Genomic DNA, 20940 nt, shown 5'->3' with positions numbered 1-20940 from the left:
GGGGGTGACTAGGTGTGTGGATGAGGGAAATGCTGTGGATGTGGTTTACATGGACTTCAGTAAAGCTTTTGACAAAGTCCCGCATAGGAGACTGGTCAAGAAGGTAAGAGCCCATGGGATCCAGGGTGCCTTGGCGCGTTGGATCCTAAACTGGCTGAGTGGCAGGAGGCAGAGGGTGATGGTCGAAGATTGCTTTTGTGACTGGAAGCCTGTGCCTAGCGGGGTACCTCAGGGATCATTGCTGGGTCCCTTGCTGTTTGTGATCGACATAAATGATTTGGATGAGAATGTAAAAGGTATGATCAGTAAGTTCGCAGATGACACGAAAATTGGTGGGGTGGTAAATTGTGAGGAGGAAAGCCTCAGGCTACAGGAAGATATAAATGAGTTGGTCAGATGGGCGGAAAAGTGGAAAATGGAATTTAACCCTGAAAAGTGCGAGGTGATGCTTTTTGGATGGACAAATAAGGCAAGGGAGTAAACAATGAGTGGTAGGACCCTAGGAAGTACAGAGGGTCAGAGGGACCTTGGTGTGCATGTACATAGATCCCTGAAGGCAGCAGAACAGGTAGATAAGGTGGTTAAAAAGGCATATGGGATACTTGCCTTCATTAGCCGAGGCATAGAATATAAGAGCAGGGAGGTTATGATGGAGCTGTACAAAACGCTGGTGAGGCCACAGCTGGAGTACTGTGTGCAGTTCTGGTCGCCTCACTATAGGATGTGATTGCTTTAGAGGGGGTGCAGAGAAGATTCACCAGGATGTTACCTGGGATGGAGCGCCTCAGCTATGAAGAAAGACTAAACAGGCTGGGGTTGTTTTCATTGGAGCAAAGAAGGCTGAGGGGGGACCTGATTGAGGTGTACAAATGATGAGGGGCATAGATAGGGTAGATAAAGAGGAACTTTTCCCCTTAGTAGGGGGGTCAATAACAAGGGGGCATAGATTCAAGGTAAGGGGCAGGAGATTTAGAGGGGATTTGAGGAGGAACTTTTTCACCCAGAGGGTGGTTGGAATCTGGAACTCTCTGCCTGAAAGGGTGGTAGAGGCAGGAACCCTCACAACATTCAAGAAGCATTTGGATGAGCACTTGAAATGCCATTGCATACAAGGCTATGGACCAAATGCTGGAAAATGGGATTAGACTGGACAGGGATTGATGGACGGCGCAGACACGATGGGCCGAAGGGCCTCTTTCTGTGCTGTAAAACTCTATGACTCTATGACACTCCGGGCCTAGCCCTCCAGGGCCTCAACATACCATTCGACCAGGAACTTCATATGTGCAGTTCTACAACATCACATCGGTGAATGAGTCTTCCATGGGCATCCAATTCTTAAAGTCACGTCGGTAACGGATTCAGCCATGACGAGCGCTCATCGAGACTGTATCTGCTGCTCCATCGCCTGAGAGAAAAACAAACTGCGCCAGAGGTTTCCAAATCCACGTGACGACGGAAAGCTGTGCCAAAAGGCTGCGAACCCCCTTTTTGCGAATCTGAAAGTGGTGAGCATGATTCCGAGTTCCTCAAGTCGAAACTTAGTTTAGGTCTAGGGGAGGGGGTTAAGGGAAATCGTAATGTGTTCCCCCTTTTTCGACGTGCCGTGTGTTCCCCATTTCCATAGAGCTAAGTTTATAGATATGTGCATGATTGTAGTTATTTTAATCTGTGCTTATGACATGTATTTTACAATGCTGCAAACTGTTTTATAACAAAAGCCTCCATTTCGTACTATTCAACCTGGTCTATTGAGTTTTTCTCTGCACTACAGTTCCCTGCACCTAAGTCCAAGGTCTAGAACCGTAGGGAAGAGTGGGTCGAACCACTCAAGGGTAATTATTGCACGAAGCCTGGTAGGAGACCAGAACGAGCAAGAGAAACCCCCTACACCCTCATGATAGCAGGGTCCCAAGTAAAGATGGAATTGGACACAGGATCAGCCCTAACAGTCATGAATCGATGAGACTACGAGCGGCTATTCTCACACATTCCCTTGAAGGATACATCCATTGTCTTGACATATACGGGGCAAAAAGTCTACCCCAGAGGAAAAATAAGGGTGCCCATTAAATACAACGGCAAGGAAACACAGGAACTGTATCTATATATACTACAAGATGGAGGACCACCATTATTGGGACGTGAATGGATCTGAAAAATACAATTCGATTGGCATTCCATTCAGGCGCTAGCTGTGGCTGACAAAAAGGATGACGACGGCACACCTGGACGACTGTCAAAAATTCTAACTGACGCGAAAGAGGTGTTCTAGCAAGGACTTGGGACTCTAAAAGGCATAACGGCAATGATAAAAATTGAAGATAACGCAAACCCAAAATTTTTTAAGGCCAGACCGGTACCGTATGGAATCCGCCCAGCCGTCGAAGCAGAGCTGGAGAGTCTGGATCATTCGGGTGTGCTGTCCAAGGTGGACTGGAGCGAGTGGGCCACACCCATCGTTCCTGTAATGAAGAAATCATTGAGCAGCACGCCTGGGGAACCGAAGAAGGTTCGCATCTGTGGGGACTTTAAGGTAACTGTGAACCCAGTCCTTCACACAGTACAATATCCACTTCCGCGGATAGAAGATATTTTCGCCTCACTATCTGGAGGGAAACGCTTTACGAAGATTGATCTGGCGCAATCGTATCTACAAATGGAGGTAGATGAATCATCTAGAAAATACCTCACGATAAACACTCACAAAGGTCTTTACCAATACAGCCAACTGGTATTCGGGGTAGCATCAGCTCCGGCTATTTGGCAGAGGGCGATGGAACAAGTCCTGCAAGGGATCTCGGGGACCCAGTGTTATTTGGATGACATCCTGGTTACGGGCGGAAATGACAGTGAACACCTTGCCAACCTGGAGCAGGTGCTCACTAGATTACAAGAATATGGGCTACGAGCCAACTGCCCCAAATGCGAGTTTTTCAGGAAACAAATCTCGTATTGTGGACACATGATTGATGAAGAGGGGTTACATAAGTCCCCAGACAAGATTGAGGCAGTAGTCAAGGCTCCAGCACCGGAAAAGGTGTCACAACTGAGGTCGGTCCTCGGGTTGGTGAACTACTACCATAAGTTCTTGCCAAATTTGTCTACAATTCTGCACCCGCTGAACGCCCTGCTGCAAACTGGAGTAGCATGGAAATGGAGTGATGAGTGTAAGCGTGCCTTTCAGAAATGTAAATGCCTAATCACTTCAAAAGAAGTATTGGCCCACTTCAATCCATCACTACCGATTCGGTTGGCATGTGATGCATCTCCCTACGGCATTGGAGCAGTGCTGTTGCACAAATTCCTTGACGGTTTAGAGAGGCCAATAGCCTTTGCGTCACGCTCATTAACTTCAGCCGAGCATAACTATGCCCAGATTGACAGGGAGGCCCTCAGCCTGGTGTGGAGGGTGATGTGTGGATCCCGAGTGGTAATTCCACCTAAGTTGAGAGAAAGAGTGCTCAATGAGCTTCATGAGGGTCATCTGGGAGGGGTAAAAATGAAGAGCCTAGCCAGGTCGTTTGTGTGGTGGCTGGGAATCGATAAAGAAATCGAGGAAATGACCAAGAGATGCACAGGATGCCAGAAAGTCCAAAACGTTCCACCACAGGCCCCGCTACACCCATGGGAGTGGCCCTCATCTCCATGGCAACGGGTACACATTGATTTTGCTGGTCCATTTATGGACTCAATGTTTTTAATTGCCATGGATGCACATTTGAAATGGCCAGTCATCAAAATGTCCTCCACCACCACGGAGAAAACTATTGCAGTCCTACGGACCATCTTTGCCAGGAAAGGCTTGCCAGAACAGATTTGCTCCAACAATGGACCACAGTTTGTGTCCGAGGATTTCCGGAGGTTTTTGAGGAATAATGGGGTAAAGCATTACACATCCGCCCCATTTCATCCAGCCACAAATGGATTGGCTGAGAGGTTTGTTCAAACCTTTAAAAAAGCAATAAAGGCGATGTATAACAACAACATACCACTGCAACACAAGGTGGATAATTTCTTGTTTGCTTACCAAAATGCGACACATGCAGTCACCAACCAAGCTCCAGCCATGATGTTCGTTAACCGCGGGTTAAGATGTCGCCTGGACTTGCTCAAACCAAACATAAGACGAGATGTTGAGAATAAGCAATTCCAGCACATCAATGAAATGCCAACCAGGAGCTTCAAGATAGGGCAACCAGTCTTGGCCCGTGACTACCGAACAGAAAAATGGCAGCCAGGAATGATATGCACACGGCAGGGACCACTAATGTACACAGTGGATGTTGGAGAGGGCATCGTGAGACGCCATGCTGACCAGATTCTCGAGTCACAGGAACAAGTCAAACCCATAACATGAGCATGCGCACCTGGTGATGAACCCAAAGTAAAGATTGCGTCTACCTCAGAATCAGTGGTATTGGAAGCTGACGAACCAACCAATGACAATGAGCCAGAATCGACTCCGCCGCAAGAACAGGATACTCGAGAAAGGCGCTATCCAGACAGGATCAGGAAGCCTCCTCAAAGACTGAATTTATAAATGATTACTTTCAGCTGATGTATATAGTACAAAGAAAATTGTAATTGTAATTAGTTATTATTCAATTGTTAAATGAATGTTATGTACTGTTTTTCTAAAAGGGGAGGAATTGTTGTGTATGTACCTTTAAGAGAGAACTGCTTTTATACTGTAGTACCGGCAGTGACCACACCTGTATATAAAGCCGTAGCAGGCTTCTGTACTTTCAGTTCCAGCATACCCTCTGTTCAGTAAACACCTCTTATTACCGTTCTCCTGCAGTCCGTGTGTTATTGATACGCGGACACTACAGAGGTCATCAGAGGTGACTTTCAGGATGGAAAGATTAAGTGGGCCAGGGGTTCCCACATGCTGGAAATCAATTGCCCAATTCGGGGAAAGTCGCATATTTTTCCCACATCAAATTGGAGTCGGGTGGCTAACATGAAAAGCGTCTGACACGCCCCCAGCCCGCACCAATGGCAAAAATCAAGCCCCATGGGTCTAACATTATCAAGCATTGCTAGGGAATGATAGAAGAAATGTGCCTAAGAGGATAATGTTTAGAAGCAAAGCTGTGATAGACCTGTACAGTCTCCTTCAGAAAAACCTGCAGATAACATTTAACATCTGTGCCAGTTGCTATCAACCTCTTCTTGGCTTTTATTTTTTATCTATCAGGTTCCTTCCAGCCAGCACGGGGGGCATGCAGTTTAGGCCAGTTTGCTGTCCACAAATATATCAAGGATATTGCAGATGCATTTCTCAGCAGAACCATTGACTTTATTGTCTTTGCCACTGAATAACAGCAGCAATGTGAGAAGGCAACATGATTCAACAGAACTACTGACTTTCCCAGGTTCCAAGCTGTCCTTTATTACACTCATGTTGATATTTGTGTCCATGTGTACAATGCTGTGCCTTATAGGAATCGAAAGTGATTTTATTCACTCAATGTCCAGCAGGTATGCAACTATCAGCACAGAAACCTAGAAGCTATCGTGACGGCTACATTTTCAGACAATCATCTTTAGGTCGCCTTATCTGAGGAAGGATATTCTTGCCATGGAAGGAGGTCAGCGAAGATTCACCAGGCTGATACCTGGGATGGCAGGAATGACGTATGAGGAGAGATTGGGACGATTGGGCTTGTACTCGCTGGAGTTTAGAAGAATGAGAGGGGATCTCATTGAAACTTATAAAATTCTGGCAGGACTGGACAGACTAGATGCAGGGAGGATGTTCCCGATGGTCGTGGAGTCCAGAACCAGGGGTCACAGTCTAAGGATAAGATGTAGGCCTTTTAGGACAGAAATTAGGAGGAATTTCTTCACCCAGAGAGTGGTGAACCTGTGGAATTCTCTACCACAGAAGCCAGTAGAGGCCAATACATTAATATATTCAAGAAGGAGTTGGATATATTTCTTAAGGCTAAAGGGATCAAGGGGTATGGAGACAAAGCAGGGACCGGGTACTGAACTTGGATGATCAGCCATGATCTCATTGAATGGCGGAGCAGGCTCGAGGGGCTGAATGGCCTACTCCTGCTCCTATCTTCTATGTTTCTATGTTTAGCACCATAGTTGAAGGGGAAGGAAGATTGGAAAGCTAGCTTCTGGAAGACCAGGACTATTCTCTGTTGCCATGGCTCATGACACCCTTGCACAAGTACGGGACAAAGCGCATTGCACAACCAAAATGATCAACAGACCAGTGCTTCACATGTCTCGACCAACAGGGCCGGGGGGGGGTGGTGGGGGCGGGCATCCTTACTGTACAATTCCATCAGAAATTCAAAAATAATTGATGTGTGTCACATGCTTCATAACTGCAGCCTGCAAAGAGCTCTCAGTATGCAGGTTGATGGCAAAACAAGTGGGTGAAAATTGTATGGAGGAAATTAGTTGTAGAGCCAGCAATCAGGCCAGGAAGTCTTATGTATTATTAACCATACTCAAACCACATTATTGGGCCAGAAATTCAGATTGGGGGCTTGCCGCGCGTGTAAGCCCCCGATATGCACTTACCCGACGCGCTGGCCGTTGACCTCCAAGGACGCCTAGAATTTCATTTTGAAAAAGAAGAATCCCGGGCAGCGTTTGACGTCACGCCGCCCAGGAGTGCAGCCAGCGCGAAGCCTGTAGCGCGCTGTGCAACTGAGACACGCCTCTTGAGGTCTCAGTTTAACAGGACACGCCCCCAATGTTTCTGCCAAGCTGCTAAGCATCTTTACATGCAAAGCAGCAGTTTAAATAGGTTTTTGGTAGTTTTTTGAAGATTTTGGTAACTTTTATAAACTTTTAAAAACGTTTACATTATTTTGAAGAATCTGAAGTAGTTTTAAACAGAATTAAAGCAATTTAAAGAATTTTAAAAGCCCTAAAAGAATTTTTTAAATTCCATTTATTTATTTAGCAATGTCGTCGTCATACGTGTCTTCACACTGTTCCCTTTGGGGAAATGTATGAAGTGGTGGAAGGATTTATGGCCGTGATTAACACTCATTCCGTGACCGTAACCATCTTTGAACCAGCCATTTGGGTGGTTAGTCCTATGGCGGGAGGGTTTTACGGGCTCCCACAAGCTATACAAGGAGGGGGGGCCAACCACACCCACGGACGCAAATATCCCACTGGATGTCAACCCAGAATTTAGAGCCGGAGCTCCGACTCCACTTGCCGGGACTGTCTGGAGCGGGGTTCGAAACCCTACCCTGATCTGGCCCAGCGGCGGGGATCCTACCGCTATGCCAAAGGCCCAATCCGATTAGCAACGTGAAATGGCTGGAATGAGCACAATTCACGGCATTAAAAGAACTCACAATTGAACTGATGATGACCTCAGCAATCTCCTCAAGGAGGTGGAGGCGCAGCGCCTGCTCATCATTGGTAATGAGAAGTCAAAGGCGCCGCAAAAAGGGCAGATGATAGCTTGGTCTTTCAAGTGGCAGCATAGGGCTCCAGTCACGGGGAGGGAAAAGGCGCAGGAAACGTATGGGTGTCACCTTTTGTGCGGAGTGGGCCTTTTGCGTAGCAGTAAGCATCCCCGCCGCTGGGCCAGAAGGAGTAGGGTTTCGAACCCCACTCCAGACAGTCCCGGCAAGTGGAGTCGGAGCTCCAAATATAAATTCTGGGTGGACATCCAGCGGGATACTTGCGTCCGTGGGTGTGGGTGCCCCCCCCCCCCTCAGATGGGTTGTGGGTGCCCGTAAAACCCTCACGCCATAGGACTAACCACCCTAATGGCTGGTTCAAAGATGGTTACGGTCACGGAATGAGCGTTAATCACGGCCATAAATCCTTCCACCACTTCATACAGTTCCCGAAAGGGAACAGTGTGAGGATACGTACGACGATGACCTCTTGCGCAATGCACCTCCTTGGACCCTCAGTCCCAGATGCGAGGGGGCAAATCGTGCAATTGTTAAATTTTTCATTTTATTGACATGTAAAATGTTGGCCCAGTAATTCCCTTCCAAATGCGCGAGTACGGTCGGGGTACTTACGCGTCTGGCCGGAGGAAATGCCGGTTTTCAGCATGCACAGCACATGCGGGGAAAACCGGCATTTCCTGTCCTCTGAACGAAGGGGTTCAGAGGCAGAACGCGTGCGACTGCACAGGCAGCGCATGCGCAGTAAAATTCGCCGCTTTCATCCATGCTTTCAGTGAGGTCAAGTCCTTACAACTTACACATGAAAAAAGCATGGGTACAATTGCTCCAGAGGCTGCGGAGGAAGATATTTCTTATCGTGGAGCTTCTGAAAGTATGTATGTCTGTATATATTCCTTTGCGTGTTATGTATATATTCCTTTACTTATGTGTATGAATGTATTATTTAATTATGACTTTCAGAGAAAGTAACTTATTGGAAAATCATAATTAAAAACATACATTCATATACACATAAGTAAAGGAATATAAAACATACATACATATACGTAAAGGAATATATGCGGACATACATACATAATTACTTATTACTGATGAAGAGTTTCTTTCTTAAAAGTGCTGGAAATGTTACATTACTCATTTTAGAACACTCATTTTCACATTCAATTCACACAGCCACAATTGCTCCTTCTACCTACCGTTCTGAAAACCCGTTTAAAAAAAAAAATTTAAACTTTAAAACTTACTTAAAATTTCTTAAAATAACTTCCCTCCCTTTCCCAAACAAAAATATTGCCTTTCAGAAGCTCCACGATAAAATATATCTTCCTCCACAGCCTTGGAACAACTTTACACATGCTTTTTCAAGTGTAACTTGTAAGGTCTTACCCTCACTGAATCCATGAATGAAACCGACGAAGTTCACTGCGCAAGTGCTGCCTGTGCAGTCGCACGCGCTGTGCCTCTGAACCCCTTCGTTCAGAGGACTGGAAATGCCAGCGTTCCCCGCATGCGCTGTGCATGCTGAACGCCGGCATTTCCACCGGCCAGATGCGTGAGTACCCAGACCGTACTCACGCATTTGGACCCGAATTTCTGGCCCGTTCTCATCAAATATTATTTGTTGCCATCTTATACTGAGTGACGTAAGAAAACTACTAGGCACTTCGTCTGAGTAACAAACAAGGCTTTAATCAACTGTTTTTCAACATGGAGATCTAGTTGTGTCCTTCACTAGTTCCTGTTAAAGAATGTCCTGAGCAAGCTGGGCCCATGCCCGAGTATTTATACTCTCCCTGGACAGCACCACCAGCAGGCCACCCAGTATTATTTCATAAGTCATTTCCACATGAATGACAAGATTCATGTCATTCTTCCCGCCTGAAAGATTGGAAGTCTGGAGGCTTACTTTTACCAAATTAATCGGACTAAGAATAGACGCAGTCATTTGGATCTCCATTGGAGGCCAGAAGGCACGTCTCCTCAGATTGTGTTTTGGTACCTGGGTCACTTGGTTCGTACCGGCGGGCTGGCAGAGTCCGTGTCACCTTGATCGATCTGAGGGGGACTGGGGAGATTGTGGCTCTGGGTGTGGGCCCCCACAGGTGCAGAGCTGGCTTCACCCTGCTCAGTAGCCGGTGACTGACCGGCGTCCTGGCTTCAAGTGGCCATCCCGCAGGGAGCGCTCTGTTCGCCGGGTTGACCCTGCGGAATAGCTGACAGATCCCTTGACGTCCCGGGTGGGGCATCATCCTCAGAGGAGCGCAGGGTATCGGCATCATTAATACAGATCCCACTATCGATTGGGTCCGTGGGACCGGTTGGGCAGGGAGCCAGATCCCGAAGTGACACTGTGGATTCCCGGCCATCAGGGTACCGCACGTACGCATACGTGGGATTCACTATCCGTCAGTTCCACTTCGTCGATGAGGGGATCACTCTTAGAGGAACGAATCTTCGGAGCAGCACGGGGCCAGGAGCTGCCAACCATGATGGTAGGGACGTCCCATGAGTGGAGCGACGCTGGAACCCGAAGAATCGTTCCTGAGGAGTAGCATTGGTGGATGTAGAAAGAAGAGACCTGATGGAATGCAACGCATCAGGGAGCATAGTTTCCCACTGCTGGTCTGATAGGTTGTGTGACCTCAGTGCAAGATGAACAGCGTTCCAAACGATGGCGTTGTATCTCTCAACCTGTCCATTTCCAATAGGATGATACAGTGTTGTTTTACTTGTGGCAATTCCCCGTTGGGAAAGATAACTTTTGAGTTCGCTTGACATGAAGGAGGGACCCCAATCAGAGTGGATGAAATTGGCCATACCGCAAAGGGAAAAGACTTGATCGAGGCATTTGATCACTGTGGAAGTAAGCATATTGGGTCAGGGGAAAGCAAAGGGAAAGCGTGAATATTTGTCCACCATAGTAAGCAAGTAGGTGTTTCGCGTTGAGGAAGGCAATGGCCCTTTAAAGTTAATGCTGAGTTGCTGCACAGGCTGTGTAGCATGTATGAGCGAGCCATCTGACGGAGGGAAGAATTGCGGTTATAATTCTGCGCAAATTCTACAAGTGGAGCATGTTCTTTTCCCGTCTTACGTAGAAAATGGGAGATTTTTAGATCGCACAAAGTGCAACATATGGGTAACGCCAGGATGGCACAAGTCAGTATGAAGATCCGTCAGAGTCGAAGTTGACATGGACGAGCAGAATGCACGGGTGAGGGTAGCTGGGGCCACATTCTCTTTGCCGGGTTTATAATGTATGGTGTAGCCAAAGGCGGCCAAATCCATCCTCCAGAGTTGTATTTTGTTATTCTTGATCTTAGTGCATTTAAGGTTATCCAGCATAAAGGCCACAGAGCGCTGATCAGTTATGAGCGAGAAATGGCGACGAACGAGAAAATGGCTCCATTTACGTACTGCTTTGATGATGGCCGTAGCCTACTTCTCGACAGGAGGATAATGGAGCTCACTACCCTGCAAAGTTCTGGACAGAAATGAAACGGGTCGACTACCTTGATTCAAGGTAGCCGAGATCGTCACCTCCGATGCATCGCACTTGACCACGAAAGGGAAATTTTCATCAATGAAATGAAGCGTGGCTTTTTCCCGTTGTTGCTTGAGGAGGTCGAAAGCTGAAATAGCCTTTGCGTCCAACGGAAATTACTTTGCATGAAGCAGGGGCTGGATCTTGTCAGAAAAGTGGGGTATCCACTTCGCATAATAGGCAAACATGCCGAGGGCCCGACGAAGAGAGCTGAGATTCGTAGGAGGAGGGAACTCCTGAAGCGGACGAAGTCACTCTGGATCTGGTTTGATGACACCATTGCCCACCCAGTAGCCAAGGATGTTGACTGATGGTGCTGATTTCACTGATTTGGACTCATTTAAGTTTAAGTTGCGATGACGGAGAACATCAAGAAATTGCTGGAGGTTGGCATCACGCTCCTTCTGGTCATGACCAGCAATGGTGATATTATCCAGAAATGGAAAAATGTCCGTTAAGTTCTCCTGTTTGACTAGGCTGTCCATTGCCCATTGAACAACGGCCACCCCATTGGTGACCCCAAATGGAAGGCGACAAAACTGGTAAAGCCGATCATTGGTCTCAAAGGCCATATACTTTTTGTCAGAGTCCTTTAACGGTACTTGATGGTATGGGCTTTTTAAGTCAAAAGTTGAAAGTACCCTGTAGTTGGCAAGGTTATTGACCATGTCATCGATATGTGGTAGTGGGTAGGCATTCAGGTCGGTATACTGGTTAATAGTTTGCGAGTAATCGATGCAAAGACATTCCTTGTGTTGCTTCTGAGGATTTTTACAACAATGACTTGAGCCCGGCAGGAAGATGAACATGGCTCAATGATACCATCAGCTAGAAGACGAGAGATTTCTGCCTCAATAAAGGATAGATCATCTTGGCTGAAACGTCATGATTTACTGACTATGGGCTTACATCTGGGGGAAAGATTGGCAAACAAGGCGGGCTCGTTGAGCGAAGCCGCCGAAAGTGCACAAAACCATACTTTGGAAATAATAAGCTCCTGCTTTGATCCTCCAAACTCGAAAGTGAGTCTTTTGTGTTGTTTCTGGAAATCCTGTCCCAGGAGCACATCACTGCATAGGTTTTTGAGCACCCCAAGCTGGCTGGAAAAATAAGTGCGGCCATTGAGAATAAGGTCGACTAGACAAAGGCCAGAAGAGTTGGTGGTCAGTGTCATCAGAGCCATTGCAATTTCACTGTCCCAGGGGTAAATATGCAGTTTTAACTTACTGACAGCCCGCTCACTGATGAAGCTGTCAGAGCTACTTGAGTCGATGAATGCACTCAAAACGTGTCCATTTACCAAAACCCTAGTGGCTGCATGGGAAAGGCTTTGGGGAAAAACAGCTGTAACACTACCAGTGGCTATTGGGGGAGGAGCAGTTTTATAGCTAGCAGCTGTAACACTAGTAGAGGCTCTTTACCGGCATACTTTAGAAAAGTGACCTTTCTTACTGCAATGATTGCAGGTTGCATTACAAGCAGGTCAAAATTGCCTACAATGGAATGCACCTCCACAGAAGAAACACTTCTTTTTAGGTTGCCAAGATGCCGCTAGGGTAGGATTGTCATCAGTGAGGGCTTCCGCCTAAGGCTTACCGGGGGAGTCACTAAAAGTGGTAGCAGCAGTCCGTGCATATGGTAAAAAATAGGCAGCTGAATTTTTTTGAGCTTAGTCCAGAGAATATGCCTGGTTATAGGCAAGGGTTTTATTCTGCAACAGATGCTGGCATATGAGGGGAGAAGCAATTCCGTTAATAAAAGTGTTACGAATTAATTCCTCCCGGTACTGTTCAGCTGAAACAGCTTTAACGTTACAATCTTTGCTGAGCCTGCGAAGTTCTTGAAGGAATTCATCAAGTGATACCCCGGGTTGTTGTTGAGTTGTGGCCAGTAGGTGCCTAGCAAAAATTTTGTTTGGGGCCTTAACATATAGATGCTGTACTGTTTGGATAGTGGAGTCATAGTCTACACAGCCTTTGATATAGTCAAACACATGAGGGGATACATAATTGGCAAGCATTCATAACTTATTAGGAACATTCTCACCACACTCCTCGAGGAAGTTGCTGAAGGTACGATACCAGTGTTTCCATACCTTAGCAGCTGTATGTGAATTCGGGTCCAGGTCGAGGCAGGCGGGTCTGAGTAGTTTCTCCATGATGGATTGATTACTACGTCCGAGTTCCCTTCTACAGTTTGAATCGTAGCTGTCTGTTCCCAAATCACTCAGAGCGTGGAGCGGGTTGCAGTTGATTAAATTGACGTAAGAAAACTACTAGGCACTTGGTCTGAGTATTAAACAAGGCTTTAATCAACTGTTTTTCATCATGAAGATCTAGTTGTGTCCTTCACTAATTCCTGTGAAAGAATGTCCTGAGCAAGCTGGGCCCATGCCCGAGTATTTATATTCTCCCTGGGCAGCGCCACCAGCAGGCCACCCAGTATTATTTCATAAGTCATTTCCATATGAATGACAAGATTCATATCACTGAGCCCCTGCTACATTCTAACCAGCGATGAATAAATACTCAGTGCAATACTTAAATCAAATGCAAAACATTTATTCCATTCACTGTGGTGTGTGAGTGTTAGCTTGATTTGACATATGGAGTCCCCTTGTTTTTCTGCTTTAGTTTAGAAGTGCGATACATAACCTGCTATTCTTTTTAAGTGATTCCTTTGTGCAAGGAGTGAGTGTGTTAGATGGCTGTAAGTTTTTGCTGACAGCTTGCTGAGATTCTGATGCCTTCGCCCTCCAGTACCACGGTAGCTGACTGCTGTTACTTACCTTTGGCCATCCCATCCTCCCATGCCAAGAAAGACAAATTGGAATATTTTCTTAATGGGGAGAGACTTGTAGCTGTGGCAGAACAAAGTGAGTTAGGTGCACACGTACACAAATCACTAAAAGCTAGTGCACAGGTACAAATAGCAATCAAAAAGGCTGATGACATTTTGGCCATTGTCTCAAAGGGGTTGGTATTGATAAGTGAGGAAGTTATGCTTCAGCTGTATAGAGCCTTGGTCAGACCCCATCTGGAGTATTGCATTCAGTTTTCGGCAACAAACCTCAGCTATATATTAGATATTCACCAGAATGATATCAGGTTTAAAGGAGTAAATTATCAAAACAGGTTGCATACATTTGGTTTGCATTCCCTTGAGTTTGGAAGGTTGAGGGATAATCTAATTGAGGTGTTTAAAATGATAAAGAGATTCGATAGGGTAGATACCGAAAAACTATTTCCTCTGGTGGGGGAATCCACAGAAGGGGGACATAGTCTTAATAATTAGAGCTATGCCATTTCGGAGTGAAATCACAAAGCATTTTTTCACATGAAGAATAGTGGAAATCTGGAATGCGCTACCCCAAAATGCTGTGGATGCTGAGTCAATAGAAATTTTCAAGACTGGGATTGACAGACTGTTGTTAGGTAAGAATATTAAGGGATAGGAAGAAAAGATGGGTAAATGGAGTTGAGGTACAGATAAGCCATGATCTAATTGAATGGTGGAACAGGCTCGAGAGGCTGAATGGCCAACTCCTGTTCCTATGTTGCAATGCCTACCGCACCAGGTGCTTCAACAGTTGTGTGGGCATCGGTCCCATAAGGTATGTCCCTCCTCTCCCTGACTCCTAGCTATAAGGTTTCCAGCACTTGGAGAGTAAACATGCCTTTTCTCACTCTGTAAACTGTCATTATGCAGTCATTTTATTTATTAAAAAATGATATTGCAGCTTATTAAAAGAAGTTAGGGGAGAGATAACAGAGGCATTATTATATACATAAACATTCATTAGAAAAGGGAATAGTGCCAGAGGACTGGCAGACAGCTAATGTGATTCATATATTTAAAAAGAGAGATAGAACAAGTCTAGGGAACTATAGACCAATTCGCTTAATGTCAGTGGTAGGAAAGATCATGGAATCCTTACTCAAAAATGTAATATATAAACATCTAGAAACTGAAAATATAATAAAGAGTAGCCAGGATGGATTTCAAAAGGGAAGGTCATGCCTGAGCAACCTTATTCAATTCTTTGAAGAAGTAGCAGAAAGGGTAGATAAGGGGAATGTAATAGGCATAATATATTTGGATTTACAAAAAGCCTTCGATAAGGTACCACATAGTAGACTCATGACTAAGATCAGAACATGTGGAGTCAGGGGATAAAAGAAAATAGAGAGTAGGGGTTAAAGGTAGTTATTCAGACTGGCAAATGGTGGGAAGTGGTGTTCCACAAGGATCGTTGCTGGGACCACTGTTGTTCACCATTTACTTAAACGATTTGGACTCAGGAATCAGAAGTACAATTTCAAAAATTTGTGTATGATACCAAATTGGGGGGATATTCAATACTGAGGAGGAATGTGACAAAATATATTTAAAAACTTGCAGAATGGGCGTATAATTGGCAAATGAACTTCGATATAGATAAGTGTAAGGTGATACATTTTGGTAGGAAGAATAAGGAGGCTGCGTACTTCTTGAAAAAATAAGGCCTAGAAATTCAGTTCGGACGCTATTGCGGCACTAAAGTCGGGCGCTCGGCAAATTTAGCGGCCGCCGGAAAGTGCAGGCGACCTCGCCGAAATTCAGTAGATTTGGCCAACTTTTTGGCCGAGCGCTGCAATAGGCGTTGGAACCCTGTGTTCAGGCGCTAATCCGGCGATGCGGCCTGATAACGCCGATTCCGGGCGCAGCGCAGGTGCGATCATGTGGTGAGTGTCAGCAGACACCCTGACGCCGGCCAGCTCTTAAAGGGGGAAGGGTCAACTTTGACTGCAGCCACGCCCTGCATGCTGTAGCCCTGCAACTAGGCCTCAGGACTGGTTGTGTCCCAAATCAACGCCTGGAGGTAATGGAGAGGGCCCGTGAAAGAGCCCAGCGGTTCTCTGACCATGCGCTGGGTGTGCTCCTTCATGGGGTACGCAAGAAAAGACGGGTCGTGTGCCCAGCTAGTGGCAGGAAGGCTCCCAGGAGCAAGTTCAGGGAGGCCTGGACCAAAATTGCCCGGAGGGTCTCCTCCAACTCCGATGTTCCCAGGAGTGCGGACCAGTGCCGCAAGAAATACAATGACCTATGTCGGCTGGTCAAGGTGAGTACCCTTTCCAGTGTCCCCCTCATCCTTGCATGTGCACCTCCCATTAGGGCCAAAGGGACATCAAAGGTCTAATGTCCAGCCCTCCTCCCGCTGCAATGGCACTTGCATGTTAATCAATGGCTCTTTCTGCACTTATCACACTGTCCAAGCTATTCCACCATGGGAGGCCTCACACACAGCAACAGGGCACCACACTGTCCAAGCTATTCCACCATGGGAGGCCTCACACACAGCAACAGGGCACCCCACTGTCCAAGCTATTCCACCATGGGAGGCCTCACACACAGCAACAGGGCACCACACTGTCCAAGCTATTCCACCATGGGAGGACTCACACACAGCAACAGGGCACCGCACTGTCCAAGCTATTCCACCATGGGAGGACTCACACACACCAACGGGGCACCACACTGTACTTAGACGCCCTCCTTTCTCTTGCAGGCCAAGCTGGCGAGGAACGCCAGGAGCCTGCGTGTCACTGGTGGAGGCCCTCGCGATTACCAGGAGCTAACGGTTCTGGAAGAGAGGGTGGCCCAACTCCTGCGTCACCCGGTGACTGGGCCTGTGGCGCTCGGCGACGCAGACCCTATACTGGAACCCACTGGTAAGGACAGGACCGGGTGCACCTCTCTCCTTGCCCTCGCGCATCAGATCAACATCCTTCCCCACTGGCCGAAAAATGCGCATAATGCACCAGTGCGGCCTCCCTCGCTGTCGGCCTGTCCTCACTCTAAAGCTACACTTGTGCCTTCCTGCTTTCAGCTGGTGAGGAGGAGGTGCTCCCTGAAGCCCACACAGCCAGGCCCTCGGAGGAGGAGGACGTCGAGGAGCAGCAGGAAGGCGCCACCTCGGGGGAACCCTCCTCCGCTCCAGGAGATGGCAATGAAGGGGAGACGTCTGGCGTGCCGGAGAGCCAGGGGGAGGCGGGGGAGGGGAGCCCCGAACCTGGTCCCAGTGGCATGGATGCACGCGGCAAGGCTCCGGCGGCACTCCAGCCTTCTGCCCAGAGGGGGGAGGCGGTGGAGGGGAGGGCAGAACCTGCTCCCAGTGGCGTGGCCGCACGCGGCAAGGCTCCGGCGGCACACCAGCCTTCTGCCCAGAGCGGGGAGGCGCCCTCCAGTCCGGACTCGGACGTCGCCCAGGAGGTGCGCCTCCTGGACGAGATGTCGGCGGCGTCGGAGCGGCGGCACGTCGAATTCATGGAGGTGGTGGCACAGATGCCTCACGCCATCGAAAGCCTCGCACAAAGTGTGGTGGCTTTCGGCCAATCCCAGGCCAGGGGGCTGGAGCAAATTGCAGCAGCGCACGCCAGGGGGGTGGAGCTCCTTGTGGCAGTGCATGAGAGGGGGGTGCAACAACTCGAGGCAGCGCAGCACGCCAGTCGCCAGCTGAGAGGTGCTGGGCAGACAATGGCACTGCAGATGCGGGCACATGCCGGCGCAGTTGGGGCACTGACTTCTGCCACCCTCGCACTGGCGCGGAGGCGTCGCCAGGCCAGCCGCCGCCCTGCTGCCGCACACCGGTCTGGCGACCAACAGTTTGGCGCGCTTGCTCCCCGGCCAGGCCGCCCGAGTGCACGTGTGTCTGGCGAGCAGCGCGCGCCTGGCATCACCCACCTTGTCCCCATTAGTGCAGGCGAGCCTGCCACTCCCCCAGCCAGGGTGCAAGGAGCTGCTGCAGGCAGTGAAGAGGGCCACCCACAGCTGCAGCAGCCACCAGCCGGCCCCTCCCGGGCCCGCCCTCGTGTAGGCCGACCCCCAAGGGCATCTGGCGAGACACCTTGTCGCCCTGAAGATCCTTCCCCCAGCCTCGCCACAGCCTCACGGCCCAGCTTGAGGCGCAGCAGCAGGACGGGCCGGGGCAAAAGACGGCTGTCGACGGACTCGCCCTCTCGCCACACCGAATAGAGTGTGGTGAGCGAGGGTTTGGGTGATGCGGGGGCTTCTGTTCTGGGGGGCATTATGTTGTTAGGTTTTATGGGGGTGTTTGTGTTGTGGGGGGGGCTTGTTTTTGTTAGGCCAGTGAGGAAGGCCATTTGGATGTTGATGTTTTGTTAGTCCTCCCCAGGTTTTGGGAGTGACAGAAGTTTGTGACTGTTTTTTGGGGGTCTTCTCTGTTTTGCTCTTTCATGTGGGAAGGGCCCTGAGTTTTTGCAATAAAGATGTTTATTTATTCACCATGTGCAGGTGTCATGTTTCAAGTGGTTGTTGGGTTAACCGGCTGAGGGCTTGCGGAGCGGCTGCCTTCAGCTGCGTTCAGTGGCCCAGGCCATTCCCTGACAGGGGGCCTAGAAGTGTCGAGCAATAAGCCCCCGGCGGACGGCCCTTGGACCTTGTCGCTCCCTCCTGGCCTGGTGCTCCTCCTCCTCAGGGTCCTCCTGCTCGTCCTCCTGAGGTGGTGGGGCAATGTCAGGTGGCAGTGCCTGAGTCCTGCGGATAGCCAGGTTGTGGAGCATGCAGCACACCACGACGAACTGGGAGACTCTATCCGGCGAATACTGAAGAGACCCGCCCGAACGATCCAGGCAACGGAACCGTTGCTTGAGGACGCCTATCGTTTGCTCTATTAGGTTCCTTGTGGCTTGATGGCTTTCGTTGTATGCCAGCTCCGCTGGGGTCCTGGGCGCGCGGAGCGGGGTCATGAGCCATGTGCACAAAGGGTAGCCCTTGTCCCCGATAAGCCATCCCCTTGGTGGAGGCTGTGCCTGGAACATGTCAGCCACAGTAGTCTGGCGCAGGATAAAGGCATCGTGGCTGCTTCCTGGGAAGCGGGCATTGACAGCTAGGATGCGCTGCCTGTGGTCACACACCAGCTGCACATTTAGGGAATGGTAGCCCTTCCGGTTGCGGTATTGCTCGGCATTGTGGATAGGTGCCCGCATAGCCACATGCGTGCAGTCAATGGCGCCCTGCACCATGGGGAAGGCCGCGATCCTGGCAAATCCGACTGCACGCTGCTCCTGCTTGTGTTGGGTCATGGGGAAGGAGATGAATTGGTGCCTCCTCGCGAAAAGTGCTTCGGTGACCTGTCGGATGCAGCGATGCGCGGCGAACTGGGAGATGTTCGCAATGTCCCCAGCAGCGGCTTGGAAGGAGCCGCTTGCATAAAAGCTGAGAGCCACCGTGACCTTCACTTCCACCGAGAGAGACGTTCTGGACATGAGCTGTGGCTGCAAATCTGCATGAAGCAGCTGGCAGATCTCTCCAACCACCTCCCCTCTGAAGCGCAGCCTCTTAACACAATGCGCCGCAGTCATGGTGAGATATGAGACCTGCTCCCGGTATTGCCTGACTGGGTAAGGCCTACGTTGGCTACGCCTAATGGCCCCTCTGCGTCTAGGCATGCCTGGCCCTCTCTCAAAGCATCTGCGAGCCCTTCGCACAAAATGTAGCAACTGAGGGTTGGCCCCCCATGCAGCCCCCATTACAAAGTTCCAAACAGCAAAATCACAAGGATGCAAATGTCAAAGCACTGGCTAGAAGCCAAAAATACCTCTCCTATGGTGTCCGAAATCAGTAATCTCTGTGCCTTGCTCTCTGTGCAGAAATCCAAAGCAGTAAAGCCATTGCAGCGAAATGGCTGGCTTTTATGGGTGAGTGGATGTGCCCTTTAATTAGCGCTCCCCGAATCCCACAGGGCCTCTGTTGAGTTCCATTTCACAGTTCTTAGCAGCGCCACGCCCACATCGGCCAGGCGCCACTGAATTTCCGGTTTGGGGCGCACAAACGGCGTTGCACGACGAAATGACATCATAAGATGCGCGCGCAGCTGAGCAGGCGCTAACACTTTGCGCCGGCGCTAAATCCCAGCTGAATTTCGGCGTAGGCGCAGATCCGGCGGTGCCCGGGCGCTAAGTGGCTAGCGCCGGAAATCTGGCGCTAACGGCTGGCGCAAACAGCTGAATTTCTAGGCCTAAGTGTCTAAACGAGGTAGAAGAACAGAGGGACCTGGGAGTATAGATACACAAATCACTAAAAGTAGCAGCACAGGTTAATAAGGCCATAAAAAATCAAATAAACACTGGGGTTAATTTCTAGAGGGATAGAATTGAAAAGTAGAGAAGTTATGCTAAACTTGTATAGAACCTTGGTTAGACCACACTTGGAGTATTGTGAACAGTTCTGGTCTCCATATTATAAAAAGAATTTAGAGGCACTGGTGACAGTGCAAAAAAGATTTACTAGAATACCAGAAATGAGAGGCTGTACCTATCAAGAAAGATTGAAGAGGATGGGGCTCTTTTCTCTAGAAAAGAGAAGACTGAGGGGTGACCTGATAAAGGTCTTTAAGATTATGAAAAGGTTTGATAGGGTAGACGCTAAGAAAATGTTTCCACCTGCGGCGAGACCAGAACTAAGGGCCATAAATAAAACGTAGTCACTAATAAATCCAATAGGGAATTCAGGAGAAACTTCATTCCCCAGAGAGTGGTTAGAATGTGGAACTTGCTACCATGAGGAGTAGTTGAGGCGACTAGCATAGATGCGTTTAAGGGGATAAACATGTGAAGAGAAAGGAATAGAAAGATATGTTGATGGGGTTAAATGAAGAAGGGTGCGAGGAGGCTCATGTGGAGCATAAACACCGGCATGGACCTGTTGGGCCGAATGGCCTGTTTCTGTGCTGCAAATACCATGGTTTTTCATATCACTCATAACATTTTCCTTTTCTTTCAGATTATTGCAAATTCTTCAATTACACTTTGCTTCCCAGCAATTTTGCAACAATGTCCATTTTTGTTTTCACATAAACATTCTCACAATGTTCTAGTAGCGAAAAAAATTTAAAACAAACAAAACATTTTGGAAAACCCAGAAAAAAAATCATAGAAAAATAACATTTAAAATGGCATTGTAAGAGCAGTGAAAAGCCATTGG

The sequence above is a fragment of the Somniosus microcephalus genome, chromosome 10 (assembly GCF_052327205.1).
Source record: "Somniosus microcephalus isolate GS21.2 chromosome 10, FLI_Smic_1.0, whole genome shotgun sequence".
NCBI lineage: Eukaryota > Metazoa > Chordata > Chondrichthyes > Squaliformes > Somniosidae > Somniosus > Somniosus microcephalus.
This window is presented reverse-complemented; position numbering follows the sequence as displayed.